General features: G+C 38.5%; 1 protein-coding gene across 1 annotated transcript in view; it reads right to left on the reverse strand.

The window, feature by feature from the left end:
• RAP1B (RAP1B, member of RAS oncogene family) overlaps positions 1-6,060 on the reverse strand; it is a 46,320-nt gene extending 40,260 nt beyond the window's left edge. The window contains exon 1 of the mRNA XM_074269691.1: positions 5,764-6,060. The gene's annotated coding sequence lies outside the window, so the exon portion shown is untranslated. The remainder of the gene's footprint in view (positions 1-5,763) is intronic.
• Between the last annotated feature and the right edge of the window lie 17,716 nt (positions 6,061-23,776).

A 23,776-nucleotide genomic window follows, 5' to 3' on the forward strand; every position in this document is an offset into this window, starting at 1 on the left:
AGCCAAGTCTGAAGATTCAAATGGATTCCCTTATCTCAATATTTAAAACTGAAGTCTCTTTGCCAATTTCTTCCCCTAAAAATACAATTCAACAACACACAGGGTTGAAGTTTACAAAAAATTAATTTTCGCAAATTATTAATCTGCTTACTTTAGGAAATCTGACAGTTTTGGGGCATCAGATAGAACTAGAAGAATAAGAATTTTAAATTTAATTGAGAATTATACTGTTATTAAACCATCACTCAATACTTAACAGGAAATTTAACTTTGTTAACTTTGAGATAAACACATTTCTAACAGCAAAAAGATATAGTATGCACATGATCAAAGAAGTAGAAACAAATCAAATATAGTTCTATATTAGAGCAGTGCACCTTTCTATAGAATAAAATCCAAGGGACCTTTCTGTACCAAATTTAAATTGAACACATTTTTATAAAAATATTTCACTTAATGTCCCAATATCTACATTCCTCCTATATCTAGCTAATTATTATTAGTGTTCCCTAGAAAGAGACGAATTTTTTTTTTTAAACAAACTCTGATAACTGAAAATTTTTTTGCAAGCTGATGTGGAGATTATTAATAGTAACATAGTACATGTTTGACCTTTAAGATAACTAGATACCAACAGTTAAATTATAGTGGCTGGAAGTTTGAGAATAAAGGGAAATTCAATTCAAAAAGATACATTAAATGCCCAACACATACAAAATATCATGCTAAATGCTGAGAATATAAGATAAGGCAAGATGCTACCTTGACTAAGGAGTTTATAATCTAACACAGAAAGGAAGTACAAATGGTTCTGCTTTAAGGAAGAGTGAACTAAGCAAATATAGTCCAAATCAGTAAATAAGCCCAAGCAAAGTGCTATAAGAAATATGCTGGAGAGGAGGGTTTCTTGGGGAAATTTTCAAGAGATGGTATGGAATAATTGGGTCTTGAAGGAATGAAGAGTGTTTAGTTCAAGGAAAGAGAGAATCCCTCCTAAAAGGATTTCAGATGGAGATAATGGATTAAAAAGGAAGCTGGAGAGAACAGTACAATCTGACTAGAAGATAAACTGGATAGATAGGTACAAACTAGATGAGAGGCTTTGATTATCAGAATACCCAATTTATATTACATTCAGAAGGGTACTAGGGACCCACTACTGAAGATTTTTATTTAGGAAAGTGACATGAATGGAAAGAGTCCATTAAGATTACTCAGTAGTAATCATCTATGAAGGATATAAAGTGATTTTATTTGGATTGTTACATTAGTGCCATACAAAATTTTTCTTCACAAAAGAACTTCATAAACCCCCTAAAAATCTCAAACCAAAGAGTCTGACTACTGTATAATAAACAGTTTAATACACTTCAAAAGAAAGAGGCAGCATGACTATGGAAAGAATAGTGACTGGTTTGTCAGGGGACTAGTGATGGAATACTAGCTGTTTCCCTTTGCTCAATAACTACTTGCCCAATATCCCAGCTTCCTAGCCTAAGTTTTTTCTTCTGTAAATGAGGGGGTTGAATTAGATAATGTCATGGTATCTTTAACTCTTAATGCCATAATAATTTCTAATCTCTGAAGCAATTAGACCTAGGCTTTTGTATACAGTTTGGCATCTTATAAATCTAATTAAGCCTGAAGATTTTTTTAAACAAAACTTTAAAAAGTTTTGAAATGGTAAAATTACTATTAACAATATAAATTCAGAAAACTGAATGAAACAACAAATATATATATACATTTACAGATGGTTACACTCAATTTTATCTGTTACACCGACCTCTGAAAGAGTCAAGAAAATCAATGACCACATTTGTACTTTTAGTGCAACTAGTAAACAGTTGGCCTGAGAAACTTCCAACAAGTTTGGCTAGGAGGTAAAAGCTCTCAGTCCCCTAATCCCCATAGCCACTTAGTCCCTCATATAGGAAAAACAAAAAGTTATGTATCATGACACAACTTAGTTCTTTTGCTTCTTCACTAAGTAAAACATGCAAGCACGCCAGTCTTCCATCCCAATCACCAGAATGTTTTATAACAAAGTTCCAAAGCATAATCACAAATAAGTCAAGATTGGTCTTTACTTTGATATATGTGCTTTGATTATATCAATAGATTTCCAGTGACACAAAAATATGGTAAAGTAATTTGAAGGTTGAGAGGGAGAAGGATGGTAAACACTAGAGAACCACCTCTGGTATTAATATGAATAGAAACTACAGTCTATAACTAAGGGTCATTAAAAAAAGACAAGCCAGAAACATCAATAAGCATTTTCACCTATGCTAAAAGTTCATCATTTCTAATTTTTTATTAGTCAAATTTGTTAAGATTATAATTCAAGCCAAAGAGAGTTGAGAAGTTTCCTACTCAATTTCACCAATTTTAAGGTGTCACTAGAGACTAAGAATAATCATTTAATTAATGACATTAGCTGCTAAATTATGAATCTTTACATTGGCTATGATTGTTGAGATCCTTAAGTATATGGCTCAGTGTTTTCTGTTCTGATTCCACAACTCCACAGGAGTAAGAGTAGGTCACCTGGCAATAATTCTGCAGTGTTACTTTGAGGATAAACTAAAATATAGATGGAAAGCATCTTAAAAATTTAAAGCACTTTAAACAAAGGCAAGAGATTTCATAACCTTCATCTGCCTCCCCACTTAACAAATTACTAGCAGTTATCCCAGAATCCCAAATGCTGAAGCTACTTTCATTCCCCATCTGAAGAGGCAGCCAAGTGCAGAAAGGAATGACTCTGGAATCACATCTGGCTAGATGCAAGTCCCTAAACCATTCCATTTTCTATGCAACTCCCTAAGACTTATGCTGAAGAAAAAGTGTGACTTGCATAAAAGGCCATTTCCTTATCTAGAAATTCTCCATATCCATGAAATTATAAAATCAAATTCGGATCTGGTCCCAATGTACAATTTCACTTGCCATTCACCTGTCTGCAGGACCATCCAATTTGGTAAATGAAGACTAAACCCTGTATTTCTGAGTTCCAAGGCCCTCCCTTCTCCAGGCCTGACAAGATCTCTCTAATTTATATATAGGTAACCCTTTTTTTCCCCCCTGAGGCTGGGGTTAAGTGACTTGCCCAGGGCCACACAGCTAGGAAGTGTTAAGTGTCTGAGACCACATTTGAACTCAGGTCCTCCTGAATTCAAGGCTGGTGCTCTATCCACTGTGCCACCTAGCTGCCCCTATAGCTAACCTTTTAATTTCCTATCCCATAAGCCTACTCAAAGATCATTCTTGTCAGACAGAATTTGTCATTCTGTCCTTTATGGTAAAGAGGAAAAATAAAAAGCCAGTGCCATTTATCAGGCATTATTAGATATCTTTTCCTTATCTGGAAAATGAGGAATTTGTACTAGATAAATCTCCAAGGTCCCTTCCAGCTAGAAACATTCTGATTACCAAATTGGCCAAAAGGAAGCCCTGGGTCAGTTTAGAGTCATTAAATTGGGGGTAAAAGGCATTCTTTTTCTTTTGCGCATCATTATCTTGCTAGCATAACGCACATAAAATCACAAATACTTTATAGGTACTAAGCGTAGTAGTTGTAAACCATTATGTACCAAATGGGGTGAAGGAGACCCACTTGTAATGAAGTATAGCCCTACAAGTTTATACTTATATCCACAAACCCCTCAAATACAGAGTAGTATAATTACTCGAAATTCTCATTTGATACAAAAATGAAGTTAATGTGGCTTAATTTAAAGGTAACCTAAATACCTAAAAGTAATTTTATTTCTGCTTGGGACATCAATTTTTGGCTGATGTTCATCTAAAGAGGAAGGAAAAAAAGACTAAGCTAAATCTATCAATAAACATCTGTACTGTGGCTATGAAAGCAAATACAATATTTGCAAGAAGCTCTCCTATATAAAAGCTTGGTGGCAGGTCCCCAAAGAAAATTGTCCTAATATCAAGAGCACTGCTTCCTCCAGTGGTAATGGGGGTAAGGGGAAGAGGAAAATGATAAGTTAAAAACTAACAAACAAAACCCTATTTTGAGGCTTTTAAGAATAGTGTATTGCACTGCCATTATATTTTGAGCTCCATGAGAATAGGAATTGGGTTTCTTATCTTTAGTACTTAGCAGATGGCTTGGTACATAGGAACTTAATAAATGCTAGTTGACTTGAGAGTGCAGTACTCTTCCCAAAGGGTATCCATTTATAAGAGGGGCATGTGATAGGGTTAAAAAAAAAAAAAAGCCCTACAAACCACTTTTGAGCCTTTTAAAATCAGTTTATTGCATGCATTAGAGTATGAGAAAAAGGACTGGTATACACTAGGTACTTAATGCTTGCTGACTTGACAATGCAGTACTTTTCCAAAAGAACATCCATTTATGGGGAGTGGGAGAAGACACCTTTAAATGTCAGTTTATTGTATCCCCTTTTAGATCGTGTTCTCCTTGAGAACAGGAATTGCTTTACTTAAGTATCCCCAGCCCCTAGTACAAGGCCCGATACATAGTAGATCTTAGTAAGTCCTCGTTAAGTGTGAAGCGCTTTTCCCAAATGATATCTAGGAAAAAAAAAAAAGTGGGCCAACTCTGTCGGAGCAGTTTTAAATAACCTACTTCAGCTGTAGGAATTATCACAGTTTATGGGCTCCTCATTAGATTGGGAGCTGCAGGACGGCAGGAATCAGTTTTCTGAGCATCCCCAGCGCCGGCCACGAAATAGGTACTTAAGAAATGTTAACTTGAGAGTTTAATACTTTCCTCAAAGGATATCCAGGGAAAAAAGGGGGGGTGGGGGGTGGCCAGCAACTCCACTGGAGCAGTTTCAAATAACCTACTTCCAGGCAGGGAGGAATCCCGATTAGCTGCACCTCCCCTTGGACTACGGGTTCCCCGAGGGCAGGGGCATCTTCCCGGGCGCCGGTCTGACCCGCCGTGACCCCGGGCAGGCCGAAGGGGCAGAGCAGCGTCCCGGGACTCGGGCAGGGGCGGGCAGTCTGCTCCGAGGAGGACACTTCCTGCCCGGCTGCAGGGAGGGAAGGCCCTTTAATCAATCGTCTCTCTCAGTGCGCTCTGGGTGCAGCACCGGACTAGGTGGGGCTCGCCCAGCCGCCTTCCTCCTACCACTTCCCGAAACAAATGCGAGTCCTCCGGCCGGTCACGAACAAACTTCCCCCCCCACCCGGCCCTTCCCTGTCAGCCTCGCAGCCCCAAGGGAGGGGGCCGGGGAGTGGTTTCCCCTGAACCTTCCCGGCCCCCTCCCGCCCCCACCCCCGGATTCGGGAACGGTCCGTCCGGTCCAAGGACAACTTTTCTCGTTTCCGCCCTCTAACTTCCCCCCACAGCCCGAGTGGGGGCCGGGGACCCCGGCGGCGCCAGGGGGGAGGGGACGGCCGCGGCGGGGGGTGTGGGGAGGCGGACTCACGCCTCACCCCGGCAGCGTCCACGCCCGCCCGCCCCGTTCCTGCCACAGACTGAGTGTGAGCGCGTGAGAGTGTGCGTGTGAGTGTGCAAGGGGGGGTCCTCAGGCTCGCACTTCCTCCGCCATGTTTCAGACATTTGACCCCTTCCGCAAAAAGGAGCGCGCGGCTCCGGGCGGCGGCCGCCTCATCCCTCCCGGCTGTGGGGGGGAGCGCCCCGGCCCGGCCGGCTCCGTCACCTGCACGTCCCGCTCCGGCCCCGGGCTCGCTCAGCCCGCAGCCCCGTCCGCCTTCCGGCTGCGCCTCGCCCGGGCCTCCTCCCCGCCCCGCCGCCGGCCCCCCACTCACTCAGGGCGCTGCCACCGAGTCCCCCGGAGGACCCCCTCCGCAGAGCCGGCTCTCTCTCGGCGTCTCCGTCTCCGCGCTCCGACCGCCAAGGCGGGTGGCTCGCCGGGCTCCTGTCGCTGCCGCCGCCGCCGCCGCCTCTACCGCTGCCGCTGCTGCTACTACCGCCGCTGCCGCCGTCACCTCCCTCCTCTTCCTCCTCTGCCGCCGCCGCCGCTCCGGCTCGTTCCACGCCTGACTCTGGGCGAGGTTTGGCTGGGTCGCCTTGACGTCAGGCGTTCAGCCTCGCTTTCGGTTCCTTCCGCTGGCGGAGAGGGCGGGCGTGGAGCACGGGAGGGGGCGGGGCCCGCGAGGGGGAGGGAGAAGGGAAACGAGGCGGGAGGGCTGGGCTGGGCGGGGCCCCGGGAAGGCTGACCTTTTCTCTCCCTCCCCTTCCTCCTCCCTCTCCTCCTCTCCCTCCCTCTCCTTCTTCCTCTCTCTCCCCCTTCCTCCCTCCTCCCTCCCGGCCAACTCCCCCGCCCTCCTTCCTCCTCCCTCCTACGCCTCCGGGAGCGGAGCGGGGCTGGGCCGGGTCCACGTGGAGCGTGAGTCCGGCCCTCCGGCAGGAAGCCTTCCGTCACTGCGCCTACTAGGTGCCGGTCACTCTCAGTGCCGAGTGCCGTGATAAGAGGGTGGGGGAGGCAGAAAGGCAGAAGTCAGTCCCTTCTTTCCAAGAAGTTATTGTCCAGTGCGGAGATAACTTTATACAAACGAGATATATGGAGAATACATCGGAAATGATCAACGGAGGAAGTGCTTAAATCAGCATTTATTAAGTGTCCGTTACTGACTTCTGAGAGAATAAAGGCAGGAGACAATCCCTGTCCACCAATCAATCAGCATTTATTAAGCACCGTCTCTCGCGCCAGATACCGAAAAATGCATTGAATAGGAAGAAAAGCAAACGATTTTGGAGTCTAATGTAACAATAAGTCAAGTTCAAGGATATGTTGGAAATAATACCGAAGAGGAAGGTTCCAGAATTCCAGAGGAGTCAGGAATCCCGAAGAAAGTGGGATTTTAGCTGGGCAGGCACGTGACCTGGCCCACCTAAATCGGGAGAGATTCTCCCTACTCGGTCAAATTCTGTCAGCAATCTCTTATTAAATTCAGAGTGTGGGTGTGAAGGCCTGGGGGTACAAAAAGAAGAAAAGAGTAGTGCGGTGGCCAGGGAGGAATTTACATTATAATGGGGGATTGCGAGGTAGGAAAAATCCTAGAAAAAGAAAGACTTGGAATTCTTAAAATGGAGGTTTGAGTAGATAACCTCCTTTTCGTCTAAATCTCCGTCCCAGTGCCCTTCCTCCCCTAGTCAGCCGCACTTCCAGATGTAGCCTATTTTCTCATCTATCCTCCTGGAACTTTGTGATGAATAAAAATCATCTGCTTTATCGCTAGCCAAGAAGTTGCGTTGATGGGGTTTTCTTCTTTGACTTTCGATTGTAAGGGAAGAGAGACTGCCCAGAGAGGAAACTCTGCCAATGCCAAATGGTTCTTTCTTTGTAACTTATACTCGGTGTCCCGGGTACTGGAGGGCTATGAGCTGGCCAGGGTCACACACAAGGTTGCAGACTGTGCGAGAAATTAATTTCGGTAAATTCATACTATCCATTTTTCCCTGAGGCTGGGGTTAGGTGACTCGCCCAGGGTCACACAGCTAGGAAGTATTAAGTGTCTGAGACCAGATTTGAACTCGGGTCCTCCTGAATTCAAGACTGGTGCTCCATCCATTCATTTCTTGAACTCAAAGGAAGATGACACGGAAGACTACAGAGATACTGAGCAGATAAGCTACTCACAGACTGCTTTCTCATCCTCTTTCATGAAATGTATTATCATCCCCTGTCTTCTTACAGAATTAGCCAGAATTTTTACCATAAGGAAAACATAAAATACATTGTAAGATATATAATGCACCTTTTTTACATCACTGAATTTGAGCCTCACAGCAATCAGGTGAGGAAGGTGTCATACACATCCCCAGAGGGGGAAACCCAGTGTATGCAAGTGTCAGAGGGGGGTGTTCTCAGGCAGCTGGATGATACAGGGGATAGAGCAGCCGGCTTGCGCTCAAGAAGACCTGAGTTTAAATCCAGGCTTAGACACTTAAGTAACTGTATGACTATGGCCAAGTCACTTAACCTGTCTTCCCCATTTGTAAGATGGGATAATACTAGCACTTACCTCCCAGGATTGTTGTGGGGATCAAGTGAGATAATATTTGTAAAGTGCTTGGCACAATGCCTGGCCGGTAATAAACACAGTATTGTTGTCGTGTTGCTTCAAGTGTGCCCTACTTTCTGTGATCCCCTTTTTGAATTTGTTTTTTTTTTTTGGCAAAGATACAGAAATGGTTTGTCATTTCCTTCTCCAGCTCATTTTACAGATAAGGAACTGAAACAAATTGGCATTGAGTGCTGACCAGGATCCCACAGCTTAGTAAGAAACCGGGGCTAAATCTGAACTCAGGGCCTTTTTAAGTCCTGAGCCCGTGCCAATTAGCCCTAGAGTTGTTGTTGGGGATCAGATGAGATAGTATTTGTAAGGTGCCCAGAACAGTGCCAGCTACATAGTAAGCGCTGCACAAAAGAGTATGGAGCCTGGACTAAGGAAAACCTCGGTTCAAAATCCAGCTCATTTAACTAATTGTGTGATTTGGCCAAATCACTTAACCTCTAGCTATCTCAGTTTCCTCATGTGTAAAATGGCAATAATAGCCCCTTTTCCCCAAGTTTATTATGAGGATCAAATAAGATAACATTTGAAAAGGGCTTAGTTTAGTGCTGACATATAGTAGGTGCTTAGCGCATATTTGTTTTCTTCCTTCCTTCCTTCCTTCCTTCCTTCCTTCCTTCCTTCCTTCCTTCCTTCCTTCCTTCCTTCCTTCCTTCCTTCCTTCCTTCCTTCCTTCCTTCCTTCCTTCCTTCCTTCCTCCCTTCCTCCCTTCCTCCCTTCCTCCCTTCCTCCCTTCCTCCCTTCCTCCCTTCCTCCCTTCCTCCCTTCCTCCCTTCCTCCCTTCCTCCCTTCCTCCCTTCCTCCTTCCTTCCCTTTCTCAAAGACATGTATTATCAACTATTTCACTACAATTCAACGTAAACATGAGAAGGAATCACCACTATGACTGCCCTGACAAGTTCATCTAGATTCTGGTTGATGACCTCCTGGTCCATCTTATATGTGACAATCTCAGTGACAATCAGCCAGTCCTCTGGAAGGTATCTGTTGATATGGAAAAGTTATACATTTAATCAGCAGATCCAAGTTGTCATTCTTAAGTTCCTTTACAATTATATATTTCTAGATGCCACCTAGACCCAAGTGACTGTTTAATTAGATCCAGAACATTTTGTTTGTTGATATTTGATCATCTATACGTAAATACTTTATGCTTCTAAATACTATCTGGGAATAGAGATTTCCTTATGGGTATAAGGTTATAAGAGGAAGATGTCCACATGGAAAATTGGAGTTTGAATTCTTGTTGGGTTCGGTATTTTCTACTAGGACTAGGACTCTTATTTTTCTCTTTAGTTTCTGGGAACTTGATATTTCTTCCTTTACAGAAATCCAAATCTTTCCTCAAATATCTGTCCATTAATCTCACAGCTAAAGATTAGAACTTGCCAGATTTTTTTTTCCTAAAAAATGGGGATGGAGGGAAGTATGAAATAATAGCAATAAAATTACAATGAACTAAAGCAAAAGACATTTCTGATAATGTATTCAACAGTTACATGCCCATATCTCCAAGTTCTTTAATGAAAACAGTTGCATTTTCTTATTTCTTATGGGCTACATTTTGTCATTGTAATTATAATGGAGCAGTTCCATGACATAAGGAATAGAAGCTTTTTAGTCCGGAAGGCTTGAGTTTAAAGCTGGCCTTGCATACTAGCAATGTGGCCTTTTCCAAGTTACTAACTTAATTTTCCTCAACTATAGAATGGGGATAATATTAACATCTGTATACCAGGGTTGTTATGAAAATCAAATGAGATAATAATAATAAGAATGAGCTTAGCACAGGAACTGGCATATAGTAAGTGCTATGTAAATGTTATTTCTATTTAGCAATTTTCTTCACAAAGTATTCTATTTCATTTTACTGTACCTTCTGTTTACATTATTATAGTAATCATCTTTGTACTTATTGTTTTCCTGGCGCTACTTGCTTTTCCATGTTTAAGTTCATATTTGTTTTCCCATGATTTTCTTAATCCTTGTCATACTTTACTGAGCAGACATAGTTGATTCCATTCATGAACCACAGTTTGTATTTCTCAGTTGTTGAAAATGCATCCTTTGTTGCCAGTTCTTTGCTATCACAAAAAGTATTGCTATGAATATTTTGTTATTGTTGTTATTGTTGAGTTGTGTCTGGCTTTTATTAGTGACCCCAGAATAGTTTGCCATTTCCTTTTCTAGCTCATTTTACACATGAAGAAACTGATACAAATAGGCTTAAGTGACTTCTCCAGGGTCACATGGCTAATGACTGAGACTGGTTTTGAACTTATTTATTAAAATGAATTTTCATGATTCCAGGTCTGGCAACTCTACTATGTTATCTAGTTGCTTTCTTCATTATATATAGGTACTTGTTATCTTTGATAAGAATTTGTATCTTTTTTCCCTCCTATTTTGGTAATAGGGAGCAAATGAAGGTATTTGAGCAGGGGATTGTCATTCTCAAATTATTTTAATAGTGTTAAGAGTGGATTGGAGGGAGAGTCTAACAAGAAGACCAATTAGGAGGCTAATAGAAGTGGCTAAGGAGGGAGGTATTGAGACTTTAAACTAATTTGGATCTGTGTTAGTAGAGAAAGGGAATATATTTCAATGATGTTATTAAAGGAGAAGAATGAGGACTTGGCAGGTGACTGATTAGATGATGAGAGGATAAGGACGATGGAAACATCTAAGAAGAACCATTAAAGTTATGAAGTCGGGTGACTGAAAGAATGTTATTGCCCACAAATGAAACATGGAAATTTGGAGGAATAGTGGGTTTAGAAGGAAGATAATGAGTTCTGTTTTGTACACATTCACAGGATTGATAGATACAGGACAGTGAAGTCACATTCAAATGGAATCAAGGCCACTATTCTATGTATAATGATCCTTGCAGGCCCCCTGTTGACTTGCCTTTAATATATATTTATTGTATTTTTACTATCTTGTTAAATATTTCCTAATTACATTTTAATCTGGTTCTGGTTGGACCAGGAGTATTGATCCATATTTGATACCTCTGGTTTCTGGCCTAGAATATCTAGACTTTTGCAATTTCAAGTTGGTTTTCTTCTTCCAATAAATGTAGATCATCAAGATTCTAATTCTAAAGTTCCTTGATTATTTAGAAACTACTTAATTCCAGTAAATTACAGAATTGTATATTTACATAGTTATGTATATTGCATATTTACATATTAAAAATATAAATATCAAATGAGATAACTGTAAAAGGCTTAGCTCAGGGTCTGGTATATATGCCATAAAAATGTTAATTATTTCTATTTAGCTATTTTCTCTATTAAGCATTTAGTATCATTTTAATGTTCCTTCTCTATTTACATTATTATGGTCACTGTCTTTATGTACAATAGTTTTCCTATTTCTTCCCTCTATTTGTGTAGTTGCATATGTCATTGCATAGAGCTATAATTATACTATAAGGCAGTCTGCTACAATGCATGGGATATTAAATTTAGAGGCAAGAACTGGGTTCCAATTCTATCTTTGATGTTTACTGTATGGTGCTGGTTAAACTACATATTTAATCTCATTTTGCCTCAAGTAGCATTTTTAGCATTTAGCATTTTTAGCGTGTATATCATATAATCATATAAGAGTTATTGGCTTCTCCTCTACACTGCCAACTCCTGCTGACTGGATAGCTCCTCCCAAAACCTTGAGTGAAGGTAAACACCAGGGCAGACTGGTCTCATTCCTCTCCAAGATGCACTTAGGACTTCTTCTACCACATTCCCAGTGGGGTACCATTTTCCTTCCCACTTACCAGCTTCTTTTATGTGTTGTCTCTACCCATTAGAATGTAAGCTCCTTGAGATCAGGAACTGTCTTAGAAGCAGTAAAGTGGTACAGGTGAAGAGAGCCCTAGGCTTGATATAAGGAAGATCTGAGTTCAAATTTAGTCTGAGATAGTTACTAGCTATGTGAATCTGGGTAAGTCATTTAAATCTCTGTTTGCCTCAGTTTCCTTTATCTCCCAGTGTCGTTGTGACGATCAAATGAGATAATAATTGCAAAGCACTTGAAAAAGTGCCTGGTACATATTAAGTACTACATAAATTTTAGCTATTATTATTATCTTTCTACTTATCTTTATAGTCCCAGTTTTTGGTATATAATAAGAGCTTAATAAATGCCAATTGGCTGACTAATGATTTTCATCAGCATTGTTAGGAACTCCATACTGGGACTTCTCTATTTGACAACTTACAGATCTGTCACAAATTGTGTGTGATTTACAGTGGATGCTTACATTCATGTGAGTTTTCCCTTTGCGAGTACAGATTATAACTAATCCATAAGAGATACAGTGTGATGCACAATGTTAGGTTGGAAAACAGAGGGACAAGGTACAAATATCAGCTATACCACTTACTTTGGGGTAAATCACTTTAGTACTCTGGGTTTCAGTTTCCTCATCTGTAAAATGAAGAGGTTGGATTAGCTTATCTTTAAGTCCCAAATGGGGAATGGCTGAATAAGTTATGACATATGAATGTAATGGAATATTATTGTAAGAAATGATCATCAGACTGATTTCAGAAAGGACTGGAGAGACTTACATGAATTGATGCTAAGTGACTAGAACCAAGAGAACATTGTATACAACAACAAGAAAATTATGTGATGATCAATTGTAATGGACTTGGTTCTTTTCAACAATGTAATGATTAAGATCAATTCCAATAGACTAATGATGGAGAGAGCCATCTGTATAAAGAGAGAGAGGACTATAGGGATTAAATATGGATCAAAACATAGTATTTTCACCTTTTTGTTGTTGTTTGCTTGCTTGTTTTTTTCTTTCTCATTTTCCCCTCTTTTGAATCTGATTTGGTTTTTTGTGCAATGTGACAAATATAGAAATATATTTAGAAAAATTGTTCATATTTAACCTATATTGGATCATTTGCTGTCTAGAGGAGGAGGGGAGATGAGGAGGAAGGGAGAAAAAATTAAAACACAAGGTTTTGCACAAGTGAATGTTAAAAATTATCTTTGCATATCTTAGATCTTATATACCTCTGAGTCAACTGCAATTGTGATTCATTGGACAAGGTCATTGCCCAAGCTTTTTTTTTTTTTTTTTTTTAATTTTATTAATGAAGTAATTGGAGTCCTATAGTTAGGACACATTCAAACTTTGGTCCTCCTAACTTCAGGATCCGTGCTCTATCCACTGTGCCATCTAGTTGCCCTCTTGCTTTTTTGGCTATAGAGCATCACTTGTAGAACGTCGATTGTTGCGAGATTGTTTTGAGAAGATTCTAAAAATTACAGCTAATTAAATCTTTATGGTAGCCTCAACAGCCATGTGGAGATTTCAAGCATGAAATAATATCAGAGCTCAAGAGAGAGAGGACATAGATAGATATCCAGTTTGGGGAGCCATGTACCTAGAAATAATGAATTGGATCTTTGGAAGTTGATGAAATCACTAAGAGATTGCATAGGCAGGGATACTCCTTTGGCATAAAGCTTCTCATTTCTATTGATATTTCTTTAAAGTTTTGCCTAACTTAAATTTGAAATATTTTAACCAAGCAGAATATTTTCCCCATCAAATACAAGCCCATTCTAATATAATATTTTTGGAATTAACATTTAGTACAATGACAAGAAATCATACACTTTTACTTCCGCATCTATTGATAGTTTCTGGTCATCATTCTTGTTAGTATCTCATTCCCAAATGAATAGTGTTAAAGTTAAATTCCACAAAACTGTTTTCTTTGTAAAGGCTGAAAGAAGAGGTAGAGTTTGTGATATACATATAAATATATATGTATAGATACATATACACATATGTCTTATGTATATGTATGTATGTATATACATATTCCCAATGCTTTTTTTCTTTGAAAATGTTTGTCAATAACTAGTATAAAAATAAAAAATCAAAAGATTATTTTGAAATTCTGAAATAAATTACTTTGAATTGATTTTTGAAGCTGAGGGGAAAAAATGGATGGAATACTTTATTTGGAATTAGGAAGACCTAAGAAATTAAATGGGAAACTGGGGGGAGTTTTGTGGGAGCCACAGACAACACGAGAAGGCCAGCAAATTACACAAAACCTAATGACCAAATATTTAACCCAATTTTTACAATAAGGTACTGTAAATACACCATAAAAGAAAAAGAAAAAAATTCAAACTTCTCTAGTAAGAAGGAAGAGCCAAACATTTTTACACAGATTTTCCAGATTGCAGAGGATACCTTGCCCCTAACCCCCACAATGAAGAAGGGATAACTGTATTGATTTCTCCCTCTCTCCTTTCCTCCCATTTTTTTTCCTATTAGATGACTGGAAAACATATTGTTGGAAAGAAAACTAAAACACTATACCAAAAACAGCCTTAAAGGAAGTTCTCAAGTGCTTTACCTTATTGTAGTGATATTTCATTCAGTGTTTTTGAAGTTTTTGGTCTGGTTTTGCCATGTTTCTGACCCAGTCTTCCTTTAGTTCTCCTTCCAAACTCCATAGCCTAGAATTTAAGACCTAGCCTTGACTGCCTCAGACTTGGAGAATAGGAGGTAGGATCTGATTTGGGAAGAAACCAAGGGTAAACATAGCTAGAGAGGTGGTTCTTCTAAGGGCCAAAATCCAAAGGAGGCAAAAAGAGAGGAGTTTTGTTTGCCTTTCCTTTGACATGAGCAAGTTCATTGTAGAACTAGCATCCACATCAATGTATGTTGAACAAGCCACTATGCTTGTTACTCTCATCCTAGTTTGCTCAGCAATGTTAATAATGAAGAAACATAACTTATTTTATTTAGTCTTAGGAGGAGCAAGTTGTTTCCCCAACCCCAGAAGGCTAAATTTAGGGGGAAAATAAGTTGCTTGTCCTGCCTGCAAAGATACTTATAAACTTTCAAAATATGTTGTTTTCCTTAGGATATAAAAGAGTCTGCTATTTTCCTTATGTGTGCATGCAACCCGCTTATGGCCCTCTTTTCTACAGCTATAACAGAAAGCAGTTCTATCTCTTTGCTTGTCTCCTGATGGTAAAGTATGTGCCTACTGTTGTAATGGTCTCTGCAATATATCTCTGCAACTCTTTGGTGCCATCTCATTTCTTTTCTTTCTTTCCCATTGATATGTTATGCTGAACATATTATTGAGTTGTTTATATCATGTTTACTTCCTCAATGACCACTACCTCCTCAAACTCTTTCAGCCTAACTCCCAATCCCACTATTCCTCTGACATTGTTCTCTTGAAAGTGACCCATGACAATAAAATTTAATGGTGGTGAAACTATGAAGAAGCAGGCACACCATTACACTGCTTGTATAGCTATGAAATGATACAATTTTTTGGAAAGCAATATAGCAAGATATAAATACCCTTTGACACACAAACCCCATTACTAGTAGTATGCTTTAAGAATGTTTTAAATGAGAAAAAAATCTTACACTCATAGAAGCTTTTTTTTTTTCATAACAGCAAAAACTTAGAAACATTCCATATAACCAAGAATTGGGGAATATTTTAACAATTCATGTTATATGAGCATAATGGAATATTGTTACTTCAGTGGGTCTGTGCTTTTACCAATGTAGGTATTCCTCCAGTGGGGTGGAGGACATTCAGGAAAGACTAGTACCTTTGGTGTAAAGGCTGTTAACCCCTTTTAAGGACAGCTTTCTTCCACTTTTGGTGTCTACCTGAACCACCCAACTCTCACCTGTGGCTTCAAGAGATTGTAGCTTGTGCATTAACCATATCCCAGCAAACCATTTAGGCAGGCTGGCTAAACCAGATTGAGGGTAACTGAAGGGTCTCAAATCTGGTTGATGAATTGTCAAAAGACCTCATCCAATTACCATTTTTATATATCTCAAAGCCCTGTGCAGATGATGAAGTAGCAGATGCAGCTATACTGGGACCTATAGTGACAACCCTATATCCAGGTTGCCTAGACCATATTTTATGAAGAACTTATACAAGGCAAGTGGTCCTAAGGAGGTGAGAAGAAGTAATACAAGGATACTCTCAAAATCTCTCTAAAGAACTTTGTAATCAATGGTGAGATATGGGAGACACTGACCCAAGGCTACCCAGAGTGGTATGCTCTCTGAACAATGCAGAATTGCAGTAGCTCAAAACAAACAAACAAAAAACAACAACAACAAAAAAACAAACAAACAAACAAAAAAAAAAAACAAAAAAAAAACCCTGAGATGCACAAATTTACAAACATCTCCATTCCAAATATTCATATGGACTGTTTGTGCCCAACATGTGGTAGAACATTACATACTTTTATTGGTTTGATCAGCTACAGTCAGACATTGCATGATGTCATTTTGGTCCTTTTTTAAGCTCGAAGGACAACATCTAACCAACTCCTCCAGGAGTGCAAATTGCAACCACTCTGTGTCTTCTGAATTATAGAATCTTAGAGTTGGAAGGAAAGTTAGAGATCATCCTAAGCCAATGTATACCTGAACAAGAACCATATCTGATGAGGGGTCATTCAATGTTTGCTTGCATCTTTCCAGCGAGAGGAGTCCATTACTTTCCAAGGCAGTCAGTTCTACTTTTGGATAGATCTAATAGGATGTTTTTTCCTAATATATATCTCTGCATTTCTACTTACTGTTCCTTTTACTGCACTCTGGGCTGAAGCAGAGAGATTCTAGTCCCTCTTCCATGTGCTAGTCCTTCAGATATTTGAAGAGAGGAACCATGTCTTCCTTAAGTTTTGCTGTTGTGGTGGTTGTTTTTCCTTCAGAAAAAACAAAATGCTTTTCCTTCTCTCTCTTATTTGACATGAACTCAGATATCCTCCAGGTACCTAGACAGCACAGTGGGTAAAGCACTGGGCTTAGAATAAAGAAGATTCATATTCGTGAGTTCAAATTTAGCCTCAGACACTTACTAGTTCATGAACCAGAGAAGGAAATGGCAAACCATTCTAGTAACTTTGCCCCAAAAAACTCCAAATGAGGTCATTTAGAATTGGACACAATTGAAATGATTAAAAGACTAGGGTATATATCCTAAGATAATATTCTCAGAACTCAATGCAATGCTTCAGATATGGTCTGACCAGGGCAGAACTCATGGAATATCAACTCATTCATATTAAATAGCACAAGGTAAGTACAGATTCCTGGGGCACTAATGGAGACATCCTTCAGTTCATTTATGATTATTCTTTAGGTTCAGCACATATAAGCAATTCCAAATTTAACAAATTCATCTAATTTGGGGGGAGTCTTTTAAACTAGAATTATTAGCTCCCAAGACTTTTGTAAAATGGCATGCTAAAATCTAGGTAAGCTACATACAGATCATTCTCTGGATTTTGGAGCCTAATAAACATGGTTAGAAAATGAAGTTATTCTGTATCACCTGTCCTTCACAAACCATAGTGGCCCTTTGAGACCATCACTTTTCTTTTCTGGATCTTCCCTTACTATCTATTTAATCATATATTCTAGTTTGAGTAGAATTGAAGTTAAACTCAGTGGTATTTAATTTGTTTTTCCTTCTCTCCTTTTTGAAAATTGGGATATTTGACCTTTTCCAATTCTCTGGTATCTCTTCCAATCTCTGCAATCTTTTAGAGATCACTGATGGTGGCCGAGTAATTACATCTGTCAGCTTTTTTTTTTTTTTCCAGTCCCTGAAGATTCAACTAATTTGAGTCTGGTGACCTGAATTCATCAAGGACAGTTAGATGCTCTCTCACTAGCTCCTTACTTATCTTAGTAATCAACTCCCCATTAGCCATGTTAGTTCTGGGCTTTCCAGTTTGAAAATCATTTTCTGTTACACAGAAAAAAAAAAGTAAAATAGAAATTGAATAGTTCTTTGTTTTCTTCATCACTGGTTATCCTTATCCCATATTTCCTGAGCCAGGGTCCCATTCCTTTTTTCATTTTTCTTCTTAGTGCAATATTATCTTAAAAAAAAAAAACCCTCTTTTTATCATTCCCAATTTTGGCTTATCATGAACTTTAGCACTCCTGACCCTATTCTCGCTAGACTGTGACATACTTTTTTATTCATCTCCTATTTGTTGCCTATTTCCAACTTAAAAAAGAAATTATCTCGGTTGGTTTCATCTATATCAGTCTTTTTCTGCAACTATTTCTTTTCTTCATCAAGGGATATTTTGCTTCTGAACTTAAACATAAAAAGTTATTATTTCCAAACATGCAACAGAATACAAAAAGATCTACATATTAACAATGAGTTTATGTTTTCATACACTTGCTTTTAAAAAAAGCATATAAAAATGTCTTGTTATTTTCAAAAATTTGCTTGTCTATTTCCTTCTGAATTTCCTTCTGTTCTCTTCCATGAGTTTTAATAAATATTTAAGTGGCTTCCCCCCTCCTATTATTGCTAACCCTCCCCCCCCATTCAAATTTAAAAAGGAAGGAAAACCCTTTGTAACAGAGAGCCATAGTAGAACAAAAACAGTTCCAGATTTTTTATAGCCAAAAAAAGTATGTCTTTTCCTGCACCTTCTCTGTCAAGACATGGGTAATTTGAAGACATTATTGGTCATTGCATTGATCAAAGTCTTAAATTTATCAAAGTAGTTATCTTTTTAGAATGTTGTTATTTTATAAATTGTTCTCCTGCTATTATACCCTTAACTTTGAATTAGTTTTTTTAACTTCTCAGGATTCTCTGAAATCATCTCTTTCTTCTTAAAGTGCAATATTTTGTTACACTCATATGTCATTTGTTAAGCCATTCCCCAATTAAGGGACACCCCTTTAGATTCTAGTTTTGTGCTCTTGCAATGATTGGTATTGATAGAATCAATCCATCAAATCATTCCACACTATTTAAAGTGACTATGTGCTGCATTCTGAGCCATTTATCCAATAAAGATGTGTCTTGATTGTTCACTACTTGTGAACTACTTGTGAAGGTCTCAATACCTTCTTGAGGAAGCTAGAAAGTCTGTTCTGATTGACTGAGGGACTAGGTTATGAGTTGAATCTAGAGCATAGAATATCTGATAGTGGAAACTAAACTCCTAAATTTTAATCAGCAGAGAGGAGCAGAGGTCTGGTCCATGGTGGACTCTAGTCTCAGCCTTACTTTCAATCTCTTTCTTCATTGTCAGAGGAGTCTCATAGATTTTGAAGGGATGGAATATTTGAACTCAGAGTCCTTGTAATATCCTGCTGATGGCAACATCTGCATTGAGAGCCAAGGATAAACTAGATTCAATAAGAATAGCAGATTCAAGACTGAAGAAAGTAACAGTAGAAAAAGAGTATCTTGGGAATTTCTACAAAAAGGTTCAAGGATCTGAGTTAGCCATTGATATATATGTTTTCAAAATACAAGCCTACTTTCACTGGACCATATGTACTGGTGAGAGAATAGGTCATAGAATTCTGTGAGGGGACATTTTATATTAATTATTTTTACTATGCTTATCCTTTCCTGGAATCCTTACTATGCTATCCTTAGTATTCCTTTTTTCTATTCCAAACTCTAGAATGAAGTGGTCCCTTTTCTACTCAAGTTTTTATTTTTTAATTTTTAATTCATTTCTCTATTGGTAACCTGTCCCTTCTTGTTGGGAAGAATGTGATACAGATTGTGGATTCTTTTGCCTTTTGACATTACCATTAAGGAAAGGAGATATATTAGCTGCTTTGTTTTTGTCAGAGAGAGGCAGGGACAGGAGAGACAGACTCAGACATCTCCTTTATACTCTTGCTATCCACTTTCTTGTCCTGGAAAACCTTCCACCCTGGAGCCCTGCTCTCTTGATTGGTAACTGCCTCTCTAGACCATTATCCATGCTTCGTTTCCTGCCTGATTTTCAGATGATCTCCCTACCTATACCAGCTGCCTTGTTCTTGGCTATCCTTCCTCTTTCTTTTTTCAGCTTAAAATGCCCTTGTTCAGATTATCAAATCTCCAGGCAAATTTTTTAAAATTATTAGATGCATATATCCCTGGCTAATAGCTCATCATTTCCCACTCACTACCTTTTAAAAAATTATTTAAATTTAAACATATTATATATATATAAATTCTGTGATGATCATTTTTTAATCTTTCTCTGCTGAAATTGTTAACATCAATCATCTGCAGATGAAAATACTACATGACCCCCTAAAGTTTACACTTTTTTATCTAGAACATCATAACACGAACATCATAACACCTATTCCTGCTTTCCAACTTTCTTCTAAAATGGCCATTTACCTCTTGCATCATCATATCATAAACTAGGGGGCTGGACTAGGTGACCTTTAAGGACACTTTAGCTCTAAATCTCTGATTTTACTATCCTATCATTACAAATGGCTAACAGAAGTTTGATGAGGCTAGGTAATTTCTCCATGACAGCAAAAAGGAACAATAAAGGTCACCATCAGAAAAGAAAGAATGTTGAAGTAAAATTTTCTTTTCTTTTCCTGTCTAGACTTTTTTTTAGACAGAGAAATTTTATAATTGCTTTTACATTTGAAATTATAATAAAGTATGTAATAATTACTCAGCTTATTGCTGGGTCAGAATGTTGACCCACTTACCATTAAAAAAACAGTTTTAAAAAAATGATGTGGCTTAACAGGACAAAAACCTTATCAATACATTCTATTCCTCATATAGCCTTTCTATTCAATTCAGCAAACATTTATTAATGTTAATTAATTAACCTAGCAAGTTCCCTTAAGGAGCTTATATTTTATTGGGGGAATAGATGATATATATTATCTATTCCCCCAATAAAATATAAGCTCATATATATATATATGAAAAAGAGAGTTGGGGAATCATTAGTAACTCTCTGGGGTTAGAGTAGGAATAGGGTGAGTATCTCAGAGGAGATCCCACAAAGGTTGAGCCTTGAAGTAAGAGAAGGATTATGAGAAGCAGAAATAAGGAGGGAGTACATTCCAGGCATGGGTCATTACCTATATGTACAAATCCCAGGAGACAGGAGATAGAGTAGTCTGGCTGGATTGTGGCACTCATTAAGAATAGTAATATGCAACAAAGCTGCAAAGGAAGATGGAGGGCTTTAAATGGCAGTTGGGTTGATATTTTATACTATAGGCAATGCAGAAAACACTGATGGTTTTTGAACAAAATTGGCTTGGGCAGATCTGTGTCTTAGGATAATTATTGTGACAGCTGTGTAGAAGAAGGTTAGAAGAGGGGGAAAGATTGGAGTCAGAGACACCTATTAAGAGGTTATTTGTCATCCAGGTGAGAAGTGATAAGGGCCTACACTACAGACTGAGTTGGGAAGAGGGGATGGATAGAGAAAGAAATAGATTTATAGATATCCAGTAAGTGATAGGGCCTGAGAAAGAAGTAAAAGAGACTTTTAGAAGATACCAAAGTAATTGGAAGATATGTTGCCTTTAAGAAGTTTGGAGGAGAAGCACATTTATTAGGGAAGATACTGATATAACTCCTGCCCGGGATAGGGTGAAGGGAGAAGGTCAAAGCTACACAGCCTCCTCCAGTTTTGCCTAGGCCCAGCCTTGCCTTAAGCAATGTCTTTTTCCGAGCCCAACCCAGAGCATTTTGGTTAGGAATGAGGAGTGATATTGAGTCATTTGCACAGCTTCCTGTAAAACCTGGCTTTGTTTAATTTTTTTTTTTTTTTAATATCATTCAAATACTACTTAGGACAGCCTAGCCCTACCTAACACACCTAATTTAGAGTAGCTGCTGATAATATATTTTGAGACAAGGGAAACAAACAGGCTCAAAGTCTCTGTGCCTCTTATTTGCATTGGAAAAAAAAAATAAACATTTCAGTTCAACAAACCTTTTTTTAACACCTTCTGTTTCGGTAAACAGCACAGAATGGCAAAGTGATGTAGCGGACAAACAGTTACTCTTGTTCTCTGGAAGAGTTGGGCTAAAATTTAGGACTATACTTACTGCCATTGATTACTTGGCCAAGTCATCTAAGCTCTGTGTGTCTCAGGACATCTCTACCAAGTGGGTTGGGTTTCCTTTGGTGGAGAAGTTTGTTAGAAAATCATAAGTCAGGGCTCTGTTTCAAAGGAGAAGATATAGAAAGTTTAGAAAAGATACGGCTCGGGGACTCTGTAGAATTTACCATTTATCAGGAGCATTTAACACACATATACATAATTATATTAGAAAATAATACATGATAAATTCATAAGAAAAGAGTACACACTTAACTTAACAGCACTCCCATGTACCTATAGCACTCTCATGTTTTCTAGGAACTCAATGGCTTATGACCTGAGTCACCCTAATATTGTTGTTTCCACAGAATATGAAATAATTTCGTATTCTCTTCTTTGCATTTTGGGGCAATGGATAAAGGGCCCGCCCTGGATTTAGGAAAACTTGAGTTCAAATTGGTCTCAGATAGTAGCTGTGTGATCCTAAGCTAGTCACTTAACTCTGTTTACCTCAATTTCTTCATCTGTAAAATGAACGAGAGAAGGAAATGGCAAACCACACCGGTATCTCTGCCAAGTATCTTCCCAAATAGGGGAAGAGTCAAATATGACTGAAACTACTCAACAACAGTAGATCTGTTTGGAACTAAAAGAAGTATGAACTAATTTTGTATTGTAACTTTTTTTTTTTTTTTTTTTTTTTTTTGGTTAATTGGCATTGTGACCTTAATCGAAGTCATCTCGCTATGCTTGAATTTCCACCTATATAAAATAGGAATAAAAACACCTGTTCCATCCACTCACAGGTTTATTGTGAGGATCAACACAATAATGGGTGTGAGACTGCTTTGAAAAGTAGAAAGCAATACATAAAAGAGGTGGTATTACTATTGATAATCTAGTCTATAATCAAGGGACTGACTTTGCTGTGGTTTATGTTACTAATTACAAAAGATCCTCTAATTATGAAAGCCCCATTTATGGAGCATTATAAAGTTTATATATACAGTATAAAGTATACTGTCTCATTTGATCTTTGCAATAACTGTTGTTATTGGTTTCATTATCATGCCCATTCTATAGATAAAGAAATTGAGACCTATGGTCACATAACTAATATCAGAAGTGGAATTCACTCAGTCAATAAACATTTATTTAATTGCTAGACCCTATGCAAAGTTACTGAGGATATAAAGAGACAAATAAAATCTCTTTCTACTCTATTGTATTGCCCTAAATTACAAATTTTATTGCTTATGTATTTAATATGATTTTCAGAAATTAAAAGCTATTTTATGGTTAGTTAAATTTGAATAGATGTTTCACAAAAAAAATCCAATTTACCTTGGTTGTAGAGCATTTTTGTATATTTTGATAACTGTCAGAAACAGGCCCAGGGCAAAGAGAGAAAATACACCTTATTTTGAAGGAGCATAGAGGGACGTGGGCCACCATCAGTAGTTTCCTATTTTAACTAATTATTTTTGCTAATTAGGTGTTAAACTCTGTTGTTCTACTGGAAGATTGCAAATGCTGTCAACACCCTTTTAATCTGACATCCTGGGAAAAAGCTCTGATAACCCTACCCTAGTTCCAGCACTGCTTGCTCTGTTTTATTAAGTACAAATGACAATTTGTGCTGGTTGAGAAATAAAACGTGCTGATTCTTTGATTTTATTCTCAGTTTAACACCAGTAGAAAAGGCAAAAATTAGGAAATGAATTTGTGAATCACCATATAATGCATTTTGAACCTACAGTATTCACAGACTGTACAGTATTCACAAACAGGAAGCCATATTCCAGATGTACATGCTCAATCATAATTCTGTAA

The sequence above is a fragment of the Sminthopsis crassicaudata genome, chromosome 5 (genome assembly GCF_048593235.1).
Source record: "Sminthopsis crassicaudata isolate SCR6 chromosome 5, ASM4859323v1, whole genome shotgun sequence".
Lineage (NCBI taxonomy): Eukaryota > Metazoa > Chordata > Mammalia > Dasyuromorphia > Dasyuridae > Sminthopsis > Sminthopsis crassicaudata.